Source organism: Rhinolophus hipposideros, assembly GCF_964194185.1.
Source record: "Rhinolophus hipposideros genome assembly, contig: HAP1_SCAFFOLD_273, whole genome shotgun sequence".
NCBI classification, from domain to species: Eukaryota; Metazoa; Chordata; class Mammalia; order Chiroptera; family Rhinolophidae; genus Rhinolophus; species Rhinolophus hipposideros.
This window is the reverse complement of record NW_027668840.1, coordinates 1-19,969: the sequence shown is the minus strand read 5'-3', so window position 1 is coordinate 19,969 and position 19,969 is coordinate 1. Positions and strand designations below refer to the sequence as shown.

Below are 19,969 nucleotides of genomic sequence, written 5' to 3'. Positions count from 1 at the left end.
AGGCAGTCTACTTAGACTGCGGCAGTCTACTTAGAATTGCCTGCCCTCCCGATCCCATCTTTGTCTCTCTTCTTTTCTCTCAATCCTCACTCCCCACTTCAGGGACTGTTCCTCTCGTGGGCAGGCACCGACAAGTGGCGCCCGAACAGGGACCTGAATACTGGGGATAAAGTGAAGGACACCGCATGGAGCTGAGACGCGTCGCATAAGGTAAGGGGTGCGGTGAGATACCACGGTCAGGAGTAAAAAATCATGGGACAGGGTAACAGCAGAATGTCTTTTACTCAAATGTTAAAAAGTGTGCTAAACAGACTGGACCCCCAGGATGAGGAGGGCCTAGATGGGGAGGGGCCAGTGAGGGTGGTAGACGGTGCAGTGACAAGACAGCAGAGTGGGGCTGAGACATGGCAGAGGGGCCGGAAGAGGCCCAAGGCCACCGTCCCGGGCGGGGCGAAGGTGGAGGAGACCAAGAGCCCGTCACTTCTCTGACGGGCCCTCCTGCTGCCACCCCGCATCCCTGGGACGAGCCGCGGGCCTCGCCTCCACGACGGCCACCGCCGAGGAGTGGGAGCCACAGTGCGAGCCTGTGAAGCGCGGGGATGCGATATCCAGCTCCGGGGCAGGGCTGCCCGAGCCGGCGGGCTGCGAGACGCTGGAGGCCAGAGGCCACGGCGTCACGGGAGAAACCCGCGCAGCTGAGCGCCCGCGAGGACTCCCGGCAGGTGCACGCGTGGTTGTGGCAGTCTTATTGCGGCCACTCACCTGGCACAGCGGCCTGGCCGCCTTCCCAGCTTACTGTGGCCCCGCAACAATGCTATGGGGCGCTGCCGCAGTTGGTCCCCCACCAGGGAAATCCATTCAGGAACTCTTCCGACCAACCCCAGGCAGCGCAGGATTGGACCTCAGTAGCGCCGCCTACACAGTACTAACACCTGAGATGGGAATGCGAGCTATTCCTACAGGGGTCTTTGGGCCTCTGCCTCCACAGACTGTGGGACTAATCCTAGGAAGGAGTAGTATTACCATGAAAGGGATATAGGTTGCTCCGGGAGTTGTGGATATGGATTATACAGGAGAGATCAAGATTATGACACATTCGCCTGGAGGCATTTCAGTGATCGATAAGGGCCCACGCATAGCACAATCATTGTTAATTCCATATGTCAAAGCGGGTAAAACCGCAGGCCGTAAATCCCGAGGCGACGCGGGCCTTGGTTCATAGGATGCTTATTGGGTCCAGGCCATTCACCACCAGGCCAGAATTACCACTATCCATTAATGGCCGTTCCTTCATGGGCCTTTTAGACACGGGGGCCGATGTCTCTGTTTTAACTGCAGATCAGTGGCCTAGCCACTGGCCAAAGCAGCAAACAGTCACCCAGTTACAAGGCATAGGACAATCTCAGTCACCACAACAGAGCAGTGATATATTGTTGTGGAAAGATCAAGAGGGACATGAAGGATCCTTTCAACCATACATAGTGGCAGGATTGCCTGTCAATCTATGGGGCAGACGTGTCATGAGTCAGATGGGAGTTTACCTGTACAGCCCTAATCAACAGGTCACTAAGATGATGTTCCATCAGGGACTCCTGCCTAGAGATGGCTCAGGTCCCTCTGGACAAGGGAGAAAAGAGCCTATCTTTCCCTCGCCCTTACCACAGAGAGCTGGCTTGGGATATTTTTAACGGGGGTCACTACTCCTCCTGTACCCCATGCAGATGCTATCACTTGGAAAAGCGACACACCTGTTTGGGTAGAACAGTGGCCCCTATCATCAGAAAAGATACAGGCTGGAAGGTTGCTGGAACAGGAGCAACTCGATAAGGGACATACAGCACTTTCTAACTCTCCATGGAACTCTCCCATATTTGTAATTAAGAAAAAATCAGGTAAATGGAGGTTGTTACAAGATTTGAGAAAAATAAATGAGACTATGGAGCTCATGGGGGCTTTACAACCGGGATTGCCTAATCCTTCTGCTATACCCCAAAACACATATAAGAGAATCCTGGCTTTAAAGGATTGTTTTTATACCATACCATTGTGCCCCAAGGATTGTAAAAGGTTTGCTTTAAGTAACTTACAAGAACCTATGAAGAGATATCAATGGCTGGTGCTGCCTCAAGGTATGGCTAATAGCCCTACTCTATGTCAAGAATGTGTGGCAGCGGCGTTAGAGTCTACCCTGTCTCCCCACATACAATCCTTAATCACACTCTTTGTTCTAAATTTTTTAAACCTGGATGCGCGTGGCAGATCTGCCGCAGATCGCTTCTGGCATCCTAACACTCAACAAGATTATGCCCAAGTGAGATGGCAGGATCCAGTTACTAACCAGTGGCATGGGCCAGACCCAGTCCTAATTTGGGGACGAGGGCATGTTTGTGTTTATTCACAGGACAATGGAGGTGCGCGGTGGCTGCCTGAGAGGTTGGTGTGGCTTGCTGATGAGCGTCTTCGAGATCCTGCTGGTTGCGCAGATGCCTCAGGGTGAGACATACTGGGCATATGTTCCTGACCCTCCCATGCTACACCCCACTGTGTGGAACGGGCCTGAAGTCATTGGTGGGACAAATGACACTAGGCTGTTAGGACATCCATTCGCTCCTGCCGTCCTACAAGCTGTTGGATTCAATCATAGCGGCTTGGGCATAGGACTCCTCATATGCTTCGCGATAATGTCAGCGTTACTGGATGTTTCCGTGTGGGCAGCCAGACAATTCACGGAGACAACCTAGGACAGAGTGTCACATTCCATCAGCCAGCAGGATGGAAAAACATCAGGGATAAAAACCCACCTCCACCACAAGCCCATGATCCTTGCAGTGAGGAGAACAGAAAAAATAGCAGATCCATCCTTTGGAGACAATGTTATAAAGAACCCGGGGAATATAGTGTCCCTGGGTTTAATCAAGCTGTTATAGATGGTCCGGAGGCCATGACACAGGTGCTGATGTCCAACACGGGACTAAGACTGGAGTGGTTGTGGGATTATGGTATACCTCCCGGCCCCAAAGACATATTTGGAAACTAGTGGGAGCAGTGGATACAGTGACTATGAGAATGGACGAGGGACGAGGCAAGGTAGAAGGCAATACCACTGCTTGTGTCAAGGCTCCATATGTGCTTATGATTGGAAATTTTAACATCACCCATATTGACAGGGTCCAGTTTAATGTATCTTGTATACAGTGTAACCTAAGTAATAGCATCAATTGGTCAAATGACAAAAGTAGAGCTGTAGTTCTCCACCGACCCTCTTTCATTATGGTACCTGTTAACATTTCAGGTCCTTGGTACTCGGACCTCAGAGGAGAATTCCCCTCCTTTCTAGCTCTGTTCCATTTGCTACTGCCTTTTGTAATAATCTTTGTTGGTGTTCCTCTATTCATGTGGTTTACTCCGTTGCTCAGAAAGGTAATACTCAAGGGCTTCATCGATCTCCAAACAAAGGTTCATGAGTTGAGATTATCTGCCCAGGTCCACCGTGTCGCTGACACCCGTGTATAAAGCCCCTACAATGGGTCGGCAGCCAAAGATGGGTAAGGATTTGGTAAGAATGTACATAACCTAAGACAGGAACCGTTCGCTAGAGGGATGGTCTCCTATGACGGGTAAATGGACATATCTGTACCAACCACCTAAGCCAGGCGCAACCCTTGTGTTAATTTTATATAAAAAAGGGGGACCTGTGGGAAACCGTGCTGAAGTGCTAGCAGGTGTTGTTTGTGAAATGTTGAACCTTTGACTTCCTTGAGTGGTTTGTGCTCCCAGCGAGGCAAAACTTGCTACTCTGAGAACACAGAACCAGACTAGGTCAGGAAGTGTGGAGCTGGCCAAAAAACAGGCCCTTGTGTATTACCTTTATTGTAACTACTAGATTGCAGACAGTTCTGTTACTTTTTGATGCCCAGAGTATATAAGCTGCAAAAATAAACTTGGGCTGAGGCATTCTACTTAGAACTGCGGCAGTCTACTTAGAATTGCCTGCCCTCCCGATCCCATCTTTGTCTCTCTTCTTTTTTCTCAATCCTCACTCCCCACTTCAGGGACTGTTCGTCTCGTCGGCAGGCACCGACAGTTAGTGTAGCCACAGCAGTTATATTAGTGGCCAGTGGCTCACTGGTTACAGCTGACGGCCAACTAGTCACAGCTGACGGCCATCCAACCACAGTTGATGGCCATCTACTACCTGAGCCAGCACCCCTCCACGTGAGGCCGAGAGCCTGGAAACTGCTCTCTGGGGCTCTGTCGTGCGGGGTACCCTGCTCGCTGCGCCATTTGTCGTGCAGGGTCTCAGCTCCCGCTCCCCGCCAAAGAATGCAGGACACGGTGAGGCCAAAAAGGAACACCCATGGAGCCATAAGTAGGGGAGTCAAACCAATATATTCTCGCTGGCGGCTGGGCTGGAGACACAGGAAGTAGGATCTACATAATCTGCCTAACAGCAGTCCGCGCTTGCCAGCCACCATCTTCTTGCTAGCCCCCATTCCTTTTTGCTAGCATAGCCACAGCCGTTATATTAGTGGCCAATGGCTTACGGGTTACAGCTGACGGCCAACTAGCCACAGCTGCTGGCATCTGATCACAGTTTATGGCCATTTACTACCCGAGCCAGCACCTTTCTATGTGAGGCCGAGAGCCTGGAAACTGTTTTTTGGGGTTTTGTCCCCACAGGCTCTGTCCCCACAACATATGATACAAAAATATTTTCCTGTAATAAGGATTTCACATGCCATATATTTTGGGATACAATTAACATGTTGTTTAAACAGCCCAGTAAATACACTTGTACTATTTATATTTTAGAGCTTATACTTTTTTTTCAAATCGTAGACGATTTCTAGTTTTATATTCTCAAGTAGATTATCAATAGGTGATAGAGGAACTTTTCGATTGAATTCAGATTCAAATTCAGCAGGAACTGGAAAGAAAAAGACAGAATTATGTTCTTTAAAATACAACTAAGTATAAGTGTTAAGAAGAATGAGAAAACCTCTAGATGAGGCCACAGCTCACAACAGGAGATCATATTCAATACAGTTTGCCCACGGCTGCACACTGACTTGACTGCTATTGTGGCCAAGTATCAGAGCTTCTGGTTGTCTCATCCTTCATTCATTTATAAACAAGGTCGTACGACAAGCACTGAAGTTACAAGACGAAGATGACACGGTCCAGCCCTGACCCATCATCTACTATAAGCTGAAGGAACAGATGAACAGGCAATTTCCATTCAGAGGCCCCTATACCATACAAATGCACAACAGGACGCGAGTGGGACCCACAAAAGGGACATCCCAGTATTGATTGTCTGCTCTCTGGTGGAGGTGACATGGATGTTGATGCCTGAAGGACAAGGACAGAGGATGCCAGAGAGAGGGAAGACGCAGATGCGAAGACTAGTGTGGGGGAGAAGACTACGGAACGAGAAGTAGTCTGGTTTAGCTAGATGCTAGAGCAAAGGGGCAAACGAGGGTTGGTAGCAAGATATAGGCTGAGATGTTTGGTGAGAACTACATTGATTTGGGTGTTTTCATTCCATGCAAAGCAATGTGGAGTTTCTCCTGAGGGTACATGGTAAACTAATGACAAAGTAAATGACTGGAGATTTAAATGTCACCCATCAGGTGACAGCTACAGTGTTTCCTCCAAAAATAAGACTAACCAGAAATTAAGCCCTAATGCGTCTTTTGGAGCTATAATTAATATAAGACCTGGTCTTATTTTCGGGGAAATATGGTAGCTTGGCCCTTCTAGGAGGTACCGTATTTCCCCAAAAATAAGACCGGGTCTTATATTCATTTTTGCTCCCAAAGACACATTAGGTATTATTTTCCGGTTAGGTCTTATTTTCGGGGAAACACCATATATGAACAGTAATTGCTTAAGTATCACTAGATAAGTCTGGTTATTGGGCCTCATATCACTGGCAAAAACATAAAAGTTGATGAAGCCCCGTTTTCAACGTGCAGGTGGAAAGTTCCATAGGGATGGCAGAAGAAAGGAAGGGGACAGGCCAGAAATAAAAAGAGATACATAGACTCTTGAGATATTACTCATATGACCTTGTCTTCACTATGAATGTTTATGCTTTCACCTTTTTTATTTGCTAAGGCCAAGAAAATATTTAATGTAGTATCTATTATCAGAACATGGAAAGGGATGCCATTTAATATTTACATTTTATTCCAGAAATCAATGATATCTAACTTGAATTAATACATTTTGGCAACATACCGTCTTTGTATAGTTCTTTAGTTTTTTTTTCCTGGTACTCCAGCAGCGACTGAAATAAATCAAATCTTATTATAGCATTTAAGGTAAACAAGAGACTTTATTGTAGAAATGATATATCTTATGAAATGTGCTCTTTAAATAATGCCTTTAGAGAATAGACTTAACGTATGATTTATATAAATACAAAAAAGTTTAAAAATGAATAACATAAATTACTGCTTATTTTGATTGTACATAATAGAGACCATCTATATGAGATGCTATTTAGATTAATCTGACCAACAGTGCAATTGATATTGGTCTACCTAAGATACATAATTTCAAAAGAGTGACGTTTGATTTGATTGGTACAATGAAGTTTAAACAAGTCAAGTCATATTTTACACTGAATGCATTACTTTGCAATTTTTAGAAAAATTGTCCTTTATAAATGTTTCTTGTTCTTTGTTTTTACTTTAATGGACTTTTCCTTAAAATGAGCTTTCCATTCTTGCACTTCTAGAAAAGTAATCTTAAGGTGTATTCTAGGCTCTTCATTTTTCAGCATAGAACCTTAAAGACATAAAATGATGAAAGTGGTACTGTGCCGTCATGTGAAAATTCTACTGACAGAAACAATAACCAAAACGATTTTGCAGTCTATGACTGAAACATTACCGTATTCGTATGCACAGAAAGATTTCCGAAAAGCTGCTTGAATAAAGTATGACCTAGAGCCAGTTTTCAAATTTACTTTCTCATTTATGACTTTGTAGAGTTAGAAACAAAAAATAATATATAATTTTTAAATGTGACTTTGTTCCTTAGAAATCAGGTCCAATTTTCGAAACACTAAAATAGCTGTAGTTATAGTCTATTTAATTATGAAATGTGTGGGAGTATTTCAAACTATATTACAAGTGTCCCAGTCTAGAGTGGTCTTACTGAAACCTTTCTTCTGAAAGCTATCCTCTCACAAAATGTCCAAAGTAGTGCTTAAAATAATATCCAGAAACTAATAGACACTATGGTGACAACAATGTGACAGCCAATCCTTGTACAAATTTAGGGGGAATGTGGGAAACCGTGCTAAAGTGCTAGCAGGTGTTGTTTTGTGAAATGTTGAACCTTTGACTTCCTTGAGTGGTTTGTGCTCCCAGCAAGGCAAAACTTGCTACTTTGAGAACACAGAACTAGACAAGGTCAGGAAGTGTGGAGCTGGCCAAAAAACAGGCCCTTGTGTATTACCTTTATTGTAACTACTAGATGGCAGACAGTTCTGTTACTTTTTGATGCCCAGAGTATATAAGCTGCAAAAATAAACTTGAGCTGAGGCATTCTACTTAGATCTGAAGCAGTCTACTTAGAACTGCGGCAGTCTACTTAGAATTGCCTGCCCTCCCGATCCCATCTTTGTCTCTCTTCTATTTTTTCTCAATCCTCACTCCCCACTTCAGGGACTCTTCTTCTCGTCGGCAGGCACCGACAGGGGAAGACAAATTTGTTTTCCAATATTTGCATAACACTTTTTTTTGTGAATGGCTTGATAGAAAGGGCTTATAACGTGAATAATGTGACAACAACATCACCAGACAGGCCGTGTAAAATCAATAACTAAATACCATAGGAAGGGAGAGGACTTTCATGAAACAGTTTTAAGTTATTGTTAATCAACAATATAAAATGTAAATCACATTTTTACACGACTTGAATTAAGGAACTACCAATGTAGCGTTATTATTTTCCCCCAAAACAGCTCTTTTCTTAAATATTTACTTCAGCACTTTCTGTCGTGTTTCCCTGAAAATAAGATGTAGCTGGACCATCAGCTCTAATGCGACTTTTGGAGCAAAAATTAATATAAGACCCGGTCTTATTTTAACATAATATAAGAATGGGTCTTATGTAATATAAAATAATATCAGACCAGGTCTTATACTAATTTTTGCTCCAAAAGACACATTAGAGATGATGGTCCAGCTATGTCTTATTTTTGGGAAACACGGTATGTTTATTTCTAGGTGAGGAGTGTGTTCAGATGGTGGAAGTAGCTTGAAGTCCAACATTAATAAGGACAACATATCTGCAGTCTTATTATACTTTTCCATTTATCAAATATATAGAAAGGTGAGACAATTATACACAAAAAAATGTATCAGCAAACTTTAATTCAAAGGATTTCAACTAGAAGGATTTTCTCATTACTGGCAGTTCTTACTAGACTACGTCTCGGAGAAAGCTCAGGTTCCACTGGGGACACCCACGGGATAGCACAGCTTAGGAGTCTGCATCCCTCCTTTAGCTAGGTAGCTCTACACGTCTCTGCTTTGGTTTGTTTTGTGTTAATTGGGGACTACTGAGGAACAGTTTGCTTTTCCAGGATGTCAAATTGTTCTTTTTTTCAATCTAGTTGTGGATGGTGCATCTCACTGGCCAATGTGGGACTTGAACCGGTTACCTTGGTGTTATGGGCACCTCGCTCCAACCACTGAGCCAACAGGCTCCCCACCAGCAGCCCAATTCCAAGCTCAACCCATTGCTTCTCACGGGTCTATGTGGGAATGGAACTGTCAACCTTGGTGTTATGAGCACAGTGCTCCAACCACTGGGCCAACCGGCTGCCCACCATGGTTCATCTCCAAGTTCAAGCCATTGTTTTCAATCTAGCGGTGGAGGGCGCAGTTCACTGGCTCATGTGGGAATCGAACCCACAACCTTGTTGTTAAGAACTTGCACTCTAACCAACTGAGGCATGTGGCCACCCTTGGTCTCTGTTTTTATATACCGTGTTTCCCCGAAAATAAGACCTAGCTAGACAATCAGCTCTAATGCATTTTGGAACAAAAATTAATTAAGACCCGGTCTTATTTTACTATGATATAAGACCGCGTATGACATATGATATGATGTGACGTGATGTGACCGGATCTTACATTAATTTTTGTTCCAAAAGACACATTAGAGCTGATTGTCCGGCTAGGTCTTATTTTTGGGTAAACACAGTAATTACACAAAAAAAATTTTCTCAAAGAACGGTACTATTCTTTGATAAAAAGAATATTTTTCAGGTCTGAAAGTCACTGATTTAGTGAAAGTCCCTAATTTTGCATAAGAGGCAACCAAGACTCACAGAGATTATATAGGTCACCTGAGGTCACCAAACCAAGGAGCTGCGGGCCAGGAATGGGATAAGTCTCCCTATTGAGGCTAGCCTGCTATGCCAGCTACTACCTCATATTCCGGAAAATTCCATCAATTTCTGAGTACAACTCAAAGAAAATGAATATGCAAAACTTTGTCATGTAGCTCAATAATGTTAAAGCATGAGAAACAAAATAGTAGCTTTCTAACTCAAGTATTATCTTTAAAGTCATTATTAAAAATAAAGACAGATTAACATCACAAGTCCTATTAGCAGTAGTCAAACACACTCAATTTATAAAGCATAAACATTTCTAAACACAGAAAAGGGAACTTGAAGGAGAAAATCATGAGTTAAAGAAAGCAAACTCAAGTTGAGGAAATTCTTCCTTAAAATGACTTGTCTTTTCCTCAGAATCAAATTTGGCTGACCAATATAAACCAACACAGGTATTATTCATGGTGGGGGTTAAGTATAGCGAAATTGGAAACACAAAACAGATTTCTCTTTACCATCTAGTGCACTTGTGTCCAACCTCACATCATCACAACTGCATCAGAAGTCTTTCCAGTGTTCCCTAGTGATTTGGGACACTTATCTCTGGATCTTGACAGAGTGGGGCTTTTCCATCTCTTATTCAGCCTTGCATGATTGGGCAACCCAACGCCTCACAAGGGAACAACGTTGGCCTTGGAATGAGGGCATTGACTTTAACATAAACAATTTTCCAATTTATGAGGAAATACTGAAAACTAAACACCTCTTTCCTACCAAAAAATAATTAAAGGAAAAATGTCCACAAGCATATTCTCTCTCATTGCTTCTGCCTTTACACTCTTTCATCTTCTGATTTCTGTGGTGAAACCACTGAGAACATTTTAATTGTGCATCATGCTTAAGAATTTACAGAAGCGTTGGCCATTCACTTTCTTTTTGTACCCAGTCCTTCCTCCAGGTTCACCACTTTGAAGGACTTGGACTCCATTTAGCCGAAGGGCTGTCCGAAAATCCTTGGCTTTGTTCTCCTATGATTTATTAAGGGGAAGCTAAATGAAAACACAAGGTTGGAGCCCCATTTAGCACAGGCCTGTGCTATGTTTCTCTGCATTAAGAAGGCCACAGTTGTTAGATGTGGGAGGGGGTTGGAGATGGGGGGAAGGGTGAAGGGATTGGGGGGCGGTTGGTGACCACAGGATGGCCTCAGGGTCTTTTGAGAATTACTTTGGGGAACTTACTCAATAGTGTTTGGGGATTTTGTTGGGTGTCCGATGGACATGTGTCCTGTTTGGGAGACCACCTCAGGGATGCGGTGGATGCTTGGTCATGGCATTGTACACCAGAGACTGGACATTAATGAATGCCAACTATAAATTTATGTGTATAATGTGATGGCTCGGTGTGAGGTCGGGGTGGTGGTGGATGGGGGGAGGGGGGTTCACGTTGTGAGGGATGTAAAAATAAAATAAAACTGAAAAAAAAAAAGGAGGCCACAAAACACCATCAAAACCACAAACCACCCTGCATTGATCAAAATGGATATTCTTTGGAATGATGTAAACATCATGTCAAGAGAGACAACCCCTTTCTATCTCCACGATATCTACAACTCATCGGGCATCTATAGCCCAAGAAAGGATCTTCTGCTCAACACACTACGATTCCTTAAAACACCACGCATCTGTAAAAGGGAAGGAGGGTGCACTGGATGTGAAAGGGAGGCAGGATGGAGGAAAGCACAGGGACAGCCCACAGCTGCAGTTCCAGGGGGACAAGGCTGAGCCTGAAGCCCCAGCAAAGGCAGTGGTGGTGGAGGGGACGGGGTGCAGCTCCCACATCACTGCCCAGGGGAAGCTAAGTGGGGCAGCAGCAGCATCTCCCCACCCCTCTCCAGATGCAGCAGTGCTGGCACCATCAGGGACCAGTAGCAGCAGCAGAAACAATTCTCCAGTCTCACGACCACACACAGTGCTACCAGTAGACATAGGGAACCAGGTAGCAGCTCAGCGGGCTCAAGAACACGCTCCCCTCAACCACCCACTTCCCCCACCTGCTTGGTGGTGGTGACCAGAGACCCTGGAGACCTGGATGCAGTTGCAACACCCATCTCCCTGGTCACCCAGGCTTGGACTCCCACACCCACAGCTAAGCCCCCGCCCCTGGATCCCCCATACTCAAGGAGCACCTGTGGGAGAAAACAGAAACTACACTCTTGTACCATCTACTGAAAACAAAAGAAAGACCTCTAACTATATACCTGTTTAATTGTTCAAATCGAAATGTACCTACATAAGAAAGTATTCACTACTTCAAATGTGCCTGTAGAGGAACAAGCCACTCAGCAGCATGAAGAAGCAAGGTGACATGGTTAACACTGAGAGAAGATGACACTTCTCCAGAAACCAAGTCAAAGTTACGGAAGATTGTGATCTCTGTGACCGAGATTTCAAAACAGCAGTCATGCTCTCTGCTCATCACACAGAACAGCTAAGAGACTTGTAGGAGGATGACTTGAAGGTGGGCAAACTGGGCGAGCAGGGGAAGTGGGAAGGGAGACGTGGCCCGCATCCATGGCTGCGGAGGTGCAGGTGGTCCCAGGACAGAACAGAGACCACAAGAGCCAGGAGGTGGGCTCTTTCCCTGTGTCCCACAGCTCATCTCCCTGCCCAGAGAGCAGCATATCAGAGTTTGAGGCAGTCACCTCAGCTGAGACCTCCAGCTGGGCCCTAGGTAGGACAAAGGAAGTAAACACCATACCTGGGCCCCTCCCCCAACTCTCCCAATCCTACCCCCACCCTTCCAGAGACTCACGCTGGCCCCTGATCTGAGGAGTAGTGTCAGATTACAGAGGACCCATAGTGCTCAGGATCTGGGAGGACCCGGTTTGTAGCTACTGCAACCCAGGGAAGAAGCTGGGAAGTGTGTGACACTGCTGGGCTGAGAGAGAGAAGACTCCTCCATCCCCAGTCCCCACCTTCTCTGATCTGCCCAGGGCAGGGCAATTACAACTGTGGAGACATGCCCAGGGGTTAGCAGTAGGCAGCAGTCGCAGCTCTGGGCTTTCAGCAGCTCAGAAATCTCCCACCACACACGCACACATGCACGCACGCACACACACACACGGAAGGAGTGACCTAAGACTCAGGAGACCTGGGCACAGGGCTGGTTGTGTTACTCTCAGTGCGCATATGTGCAGGCAAGAGCAGAAACTGCACTGACTTTGTAGAAACTACCATCCAGACCCGATAGCCCCACTCATCTACATCTGCCGTCCCAGGGTCACTCTGGGCACCAGGTGACCGGCTCTGCCTGAACAATACACAGAGGACTCTCTGGTACAGCAGAGGACGGCCTGGAGATTACTTGGTGGGCTTAAGCCAAGACTGGCGCTGCGTTTTTTGTTTTGTTTTGTTTTTGTATCTTTGATATTTTTGCCTGTGTTGAGTGTGGGTTACTGGTTGTTTTCACACGTGAGTGTATTTGGTTTTGACTTTGTTGTTGCTGTTGTGCTTGGTGATTGGCTTTGTTCTGAAATTGCCCTACACCAGGGCCCAGCCCAAGAGTCACAAGATTCAACACCTCCTGACACCAACTCCAGACCCAACCAGAGTATTATTGGGTTTGACCTACAAGTGACACACCCAGAGGGAATTCTCTACAGGCACAAGAGCCCATAGAGGCCAAGTCTAATTGGAGTGGTCAACCCTCACGCAGCAGATCATCCACCGAGGGCAGAGCTAAGTCTCACAACTAGGCAGCCTAGGAGCAACCCCACCTACTGACCAGCCAAAAGCAATGAAAGTTCAACTTTACACAGGACAATATACACAACACCAGGGTCACCTTTGGAGCACACGCACAGGAGAATAGGGAAGTGGTGCAAGTCAGATATAAAGGACACACACTACATAAGATAACCCAGCAAAGACCGAGAATCCTAGGGGATCTACCTAATACATCGAAGCAAACATGGAGAGTCAACCAGAATGGGGAAACAAAGAAACATGTCCCAAATAAAAGAACAGAAGAAACCTCCAGAATTGGAACCAAATGAAATAGAGGTAACCAATCTATCAGAGACAGAGTTCAGAACACTGACGATAAGAATGTTTAAAGAGCTTAGTGACGACATAAAGAAGGATAGAGAAATCATAATGAACAACCAGTTAGAACTAAAGAATACAACAAGTGAAATAAAGCACACGCTTGAAGGAATTACCAGTGGGTTAGATGAGTCAGAGAATCGAATCAGCGACTCAGAAGACAAGTTAACAGTGAACACACAAGCGGAACAAAAATAAATCCACGCCTATATGGCCATTTAATCTACGACAATGGAAGCAAGAATGTACGGTGAGGTAAAGACAGTCTTTTCAATAAATGGTGCTGGGAAACCTGGACAGACACATGCAAAAAGATGAAGCTGGACCACCTCCTTACACCATATACAAGAATAAATTGAAAATGGGTCAAAAACTTAAATGTAACATCTGATACCATAAAACTCCTAGAAGACAATATAGGAAGCAACTTTACATATATTACCCGGAGTAAGATTTTTACTGATACATCCCCTTGGGCAAGGGAAGTAACAGAAAAAATATACATATGGGATTACATCAAACTAAACATTTTTTTCACAGTAAAGGAAACCATCATTACAACAAAAAAGGGTCCTACTGAATGGGAGAAGATATCTGCCATTGATATATCCAAACTTTATTAAAAAACTCACAGAACTCAGCTCCGAAAAAACAATCAACCCAATTAAAAAATGGGCAGAGGACATGAAGAGACATTTTTCTAAAGAGGACATACAGATGGCAAACAGACATATGAAGAAAGGCTCAACCTCACTAACCATCAGAGAAATGCAAATAAAAACCACAATGAGATACCACCTCACCCCAGTCAAAATGGCTATCATCAATAGATCAACAAACAACAAGCGCTGGCGCGGATGTGGAGAAAAGGGAACGCTAGTGCACTGTTGGTGGGACTGCAGATTGGTGCAGCCACTATGGAAAACAGTCTGGAGGTATCTCAAAAATCTGAGACTGGAACTACCTTATGAGCCAGCAATTCCACTCCTAGGCATGGATCCGGAGAAATCCAAAACTCTAATTCAAAAAAATGTATGCACCCCTATGTTTATTGCAGCTCTATAACAATAGCCAAGACATGGAAACAATCAAAATGCCCATCGGTAGAGGACTGGATTAAGAAACTGTGGTACATTTATACAATGGAGTATTACGCAGCCATAAAGAAGAAGGAAATCTTACCATTTGCAACAATATGGATGGATCTAGAGAACATTACGTTAAGTGAAATAAGTCAGACAGAGAAAGACAAATACCTTATGATCTCACTTATATGTGGAATCTAAAGAAAACAATAAATGAGTGAACTAATCAGAAACAGTCTCAGAGACACAGAGGAAAAACTGAAGGTTGCTAGATGGGAGGGGGGTGGGAATAAGGGGGAAGGTGAGGGGATTACAAAGCACAATCGATAACCCCAAGATTGCCATGGGGATACGAAAGTCAATTTGGTGAATGTAATCAATAATGTAAAGATTTTGTAGGGTATCTGATTACACTTGTCTCATTAGGGAGAGCACCTCAGAGATGATGTAGATGCCTGACAACTGCACTGTACACCGGAAGCTGAAGCTGAACAATAATGAATGTTAATGTTAACTACAATTGTTATACACACACACACATATACATGTATGTATATATATGTTTACAAGAAGTAGAGTACAGCCTGAGGGATAGAGGCAGTAGAAATGTAATGGCTGTATGTGATGTCAGAGGGGTCGTTGATGAGGGGAGAGGGGTCATCATTATGTGAGGCATACAAATTATAAATGTGTAACTATTACATTGTTTTGTACACCTGAAACTAATAATAAAAAAAGAGTTAAAAATAATAATACTCATTCACTGAAAAAAAAGAAGACACCCAGAACTAGTTTCTGCACAGTGAAACAAACAAACCAAAAAAAATAGCACTTCTTGATGACTTTCAGGCACATATATAACACCTGTCAATCAGCAATCTGGCCCTCAGCTTAAAATAACCCAGTTCAACACAGTCGAGTCATGGCCAAAGAGAAACAGGGCTGAGCTATTTTCAGCTGTAGCCCCAGCAAGAAGCTCAGTATATTATATACTATATTATATAAAATACTATATGTCAATAGTCAAAAGACTTACAGTATTTACTTCTAGGGCCAAAGAGTAGCACGAACCAGGAAAAGCTTGTTCACCTGAAACTAACGACATACATTATACTTCACTTAATTTTGCAAATACAAAGGAGATAACAGACTCTCTGCCACATATTATATACTCCCCCATGAAAGAATTATTTCATTATCCTTTTTATGCCTACTGCTGCCTAGAGAAAAAAAAATCAAACTCACTTAAAGCCCTCCTCAATTTGACCTCTACTAACCGGTTTAAACTAATTTTCTATATTGTATGCTGCATATAAATTAGACCAATTGTTCCGAGCAGATGATTTGTTTTTTTTTTTTTTTTGGATTGGAATATTTTTTCTTTCTTTTTTTTTTTTTAATTAATTAATTTATTTATTAGTTTCAGGTGTACAAAACAAGGTAATACTTAGACGTTCATCATTTATATCCCTCATACTGTGAACCCCCCTGCCCCCATTCACTATCCCTCCGACCTCACACTGAACCATCACATTATATATATAAAATTATAGTTGGCATTCATTAATGTTTAGCTTCTGATGTACAATGCCATGATCAGGTATCCACAGTATCCCTGAGGTGGTCTCCCAAATAGGACGCATGTCCATCGGATACCCAACAAAATCTTTACAACATTATAGAATACCTTCCCCAAATTAATTTTCAAAAGAAAAACCCTGAGGCCATCTTGTGGTTACCAGCTGCTTCCAAATCCCTTCACCTTTCCCCTTATCCCCAACCCCCTCCCACACACCCATCTAACCACTCTCGGTTTTTTCTCCCTAGCAGATGATTTGTGCTTTCCTTCCTGTATTCTCCATGTTGCTTAAATGTAACAAACATTTTGGAGGGTAAAACAAAACAAAGTCACAGCATGAAGAATGTCACTGAGATATAACAACACTCACAGGCAGTTCAATGAGTTCAGGAGTAAAATTAATGACCCGGAGGAGAACTTTATCAAAGAGATGGAAATTATGAAACAGAACCGAACAGAACTCCTGCTGGTCAAGAACTCAAGAATGAGTATTTTTAACAACCACGTCACATGAAGAAAACGAGTTGTGATTTAAAGACTCCCTAGCACTGCCACCTTACTCATCAATTACCCAAATGCTGTCAAGACATATAGACATAAGTGAACTTCATTTTAAAAATTCAATTATTTGCTTAATGTCCCTATTTAGAATATGTACAACTGTGAAGCAACTCATTTTAAAACACTGAAATAGATAGTGCTATGAATAAAATAAAAATTAAGAATATACTCTCTTGTTAGAAGATAAGATTAACCATAAAAACAGAGACTAATCTTTCTGCAGTATTATAAGTTTGCTGAATTAATAAAAAGGATTATATCTGTTTCATTTAATAATAAACATCCATTTGTGGTTCGGTGTTTGGCCGGCCATCATTCACTTACACTTAGGGGAAGAAAAACTGGGATGCACAAAACTTTAAAATTTTTATGAATCATCTCCAACTAAAACCAATTAAGAAGCCAAAGCATCTCAAAGCATACCATTGGTTATTAGGCAATGATATTTAACATCTGTAATAAAATTTAAAGGCAAATTTTCAAGCATTTTAAATGTATCACTTTAGTTACATTTATTAAATAATAATAAATAACTCTTAACACATGAGAGCTCTAGGGACTTAAAAAAAGATTGTAAAATTTCTATCTCCTTTCTATGCATATTAGCACACATAGTATGCCTTTTACTTCGTGTGCATTAGTCAATAAAACAACTCAAAATTTCATCAACGACAAACAAAGAAACAAAAACTCATAGACACAGACAACACTTAGTGGGTGAGGGGGGAGAGAGAGAGGTAGAAGAGGGAAAAGGGGGTCAAATACATGGCGATGGAAGGAGAACTGACTCGGGATGGTGAACACACAGTGAAATATATACATGATGTATTATGGAAATGTACACTTGAAACCCATATGATTTCACTAACCAATATCACCCTAATGAATATATAAGACAAAACAAAACAATATTATATCAAAGAAATAAAAAAGAAAGAAATCTGAAATGCAAGGGAAAGAAGCTAATATAACTAACCTTGGGACAGTAATACCCCATGATGTCATTTGAAGCCCGTGCGGTTGACTTAGGAATCACCAAATTTTCTCTTGGAGCAGGATTTCCACTGAGGAGTAACTCAGTATTCAAACTTCCAACACATGGTGGCTCAAGGACTCCCCTCCTAAGAGCAGTGCTGAGAAACTCCTTGGGCTGTTCCTTTGCCTGAAGATCGGTTCTAGCCTCTGCCAGTCTTTCATTAGCACTGTGAAGATTGTAAAACACAAAGCTTTGAATTTTATTTTTCCTGAATGACTTGCATTTTTTTCAAGCTGCCATAATAAATAGTAAAAGAAATTTCCCATTAAACAGCATTTTAACATTGAAAATGCGTCAGGGCAGACCTAGCATGCACAAGGATAGGTTTCAAATTATCCTAAACAAGCACATATGTTTCTATGGGGACGCCAGACTAAGAAGAAATTCAAAGTAGGGAGGGGAGGAAACGGGCTACCAGTGACATCCACGGCTTCACAGATAATACTTGCTGCCTTCTGCAATGGCTGAACCAATAAGATTCTTGAGGATTGCCATGAGACGTACATAGCAAACGAGTTTAGAATTTTTTAAAAATCCCACCAAGATATTTTCAAGCCTTTGCAGTCACCGCCCTTGGGTAGCGCCCTCATTACCCTGAGGACTGAAGTGTTATGTAGAACAACAGCCTCTGGGGGAGAAGGAGGGAGCCTGGTGGGTGACCCTACTGAACTGAAACCGCTCCGCAGGCGTGTAGCTTATAATATAACACTGTGACCAAGGCGCTGGGCGTGGGCTCTGCGCTTTCTGTCTTCCACACACCCCCTCAGGCTCACCACCTTATCTTTTTAGCCACTTCTTGGGTTATACTACCCTCACCCCTACGTTGTTAACCCTCTGCTGTATTTCACATGTATGCCTTTGTGGACATCAGAAAGACTAGAAAGAAGAGCTTGTCTGAAAGCGACCTCCAGAGATAATAACACAGAGCACAATGGAGACAGTACATGTACCAAGTGCCAGAACATGCAGAGTACTTAACCCTTTGGGTTTAAGTTGTTATCTTATAATAAATAGTTACCTCATTAAAAACTATTTAGGGGAATTCTGACAAGAAATTTTATAAAAAATAGCGTTGTCTAAATCATAAAGCTTCAAAAACACTTTGCTTAAAGACTGGTAGATCAGATTAACTCTATGAAAACCGCGGGAGGAAAAATACAATCATGTAAAACCAAAAATGGGGAGAGATGCAAATGTCCTGAACTAACTAACATTTTAAAAGTAATTTATTCACTAACATCATTTTCCAAAATTATACTATTTAGTAAGCTTTCATTTCCTATCAATCTCGGGAATCTGCCTGGATAAAAATTATACTTTAGAGGCAAATTAATGAGCTCGATTGATTTTCTCTGACTTTGTTTGGACTTACTTGTTTAGTTTGTTTTGCAATGATGTGATAAGTTTTAATTCCTCTAGGTAGAGGTGTTCATATTCTTCCAATTCTATTTCATGAGAAGTTTTCATTTTGGAGAGTTCAGATTCCAGATATTTAATTCTTAGTATGTCCATGTCACTTACGGAAGCGCCATCATGGTCATTTAACGGGTGTACGTTTTTTTGAGATGCTGTTTGTTCCTAAAGCCAACAGAAAGGATACATTTTAAAAATAAATATAAACTGAATAATTACAGTCTATTTGTATTCTTTAGTTTTAAGTCAATGATTTGGAGGGCAATTTAAATGAAAAAAAAAAGCTGAAGTTTAAAATATTTACCATCAATACGGAATGAAATAGATCTGAATCACGAAAATATTTTGAATCATCTCATCTAACTATTCCAATAAGAGAATCAATTTTAAATTTTAAAAATTGAACAATATGACTTAATAATCTAAGAATATGGTGCATTTTATTTTCTTTATTTCCTAATAGTCTCGTTTTATATCAATTGGTCTTAAAAATCAAATGATTTTTCAGAAAGAACAAATCTCAAAGATCAACTGAGTGACAATAATGATGGGAACTGAAATATTAAAAAGGAGAAGCAGATACCACCTTAGTTCCAGAAATCTAAAAAAAATAAAATAAAAACAACTGCCGTTAAGGGGAGTAGAAGAATCACATACACTATGCATATCGAAAACGTAATTTGCAGCAAAATGAATTAAGGCGTGTTAAAAATCAATGAATTAACCTGTAAAAATAGATTTAAAAAGCTTTTTCTACTACATCCTGTCTTGCTCAGTCTTCAATATCCCAGAATTTACTGTGTTCTGCTTCACTCTTTTTTACCACATTCG

The 19,969-nt window shown here is 42.4% G+C and overlaps 1 long non-coding RNA gene across 1 annotated transcript; it reads right to left on the bottom strand.

Moving 5' to 3' along the window:
• Window positions 1-264: 264 nt before the first annotated feature.
• LOC308495751 lies at window positions 265-18,396 on the bottom strand. The gene is made up of 3 exons (XR_013993048.1): window positions 18,319-18,396; window positions 17,666-17,891; window positions 265-2,737 (listed from the first exon to the last, which is right to left on the bottom strand). It is a non-coding gene; the product is annotated as an uncharacterized lncRNA (long non-coding RNA).
• Between the last annotated feature and the right edge of the window lie 1,573 nt (window positions 18,397-19,969).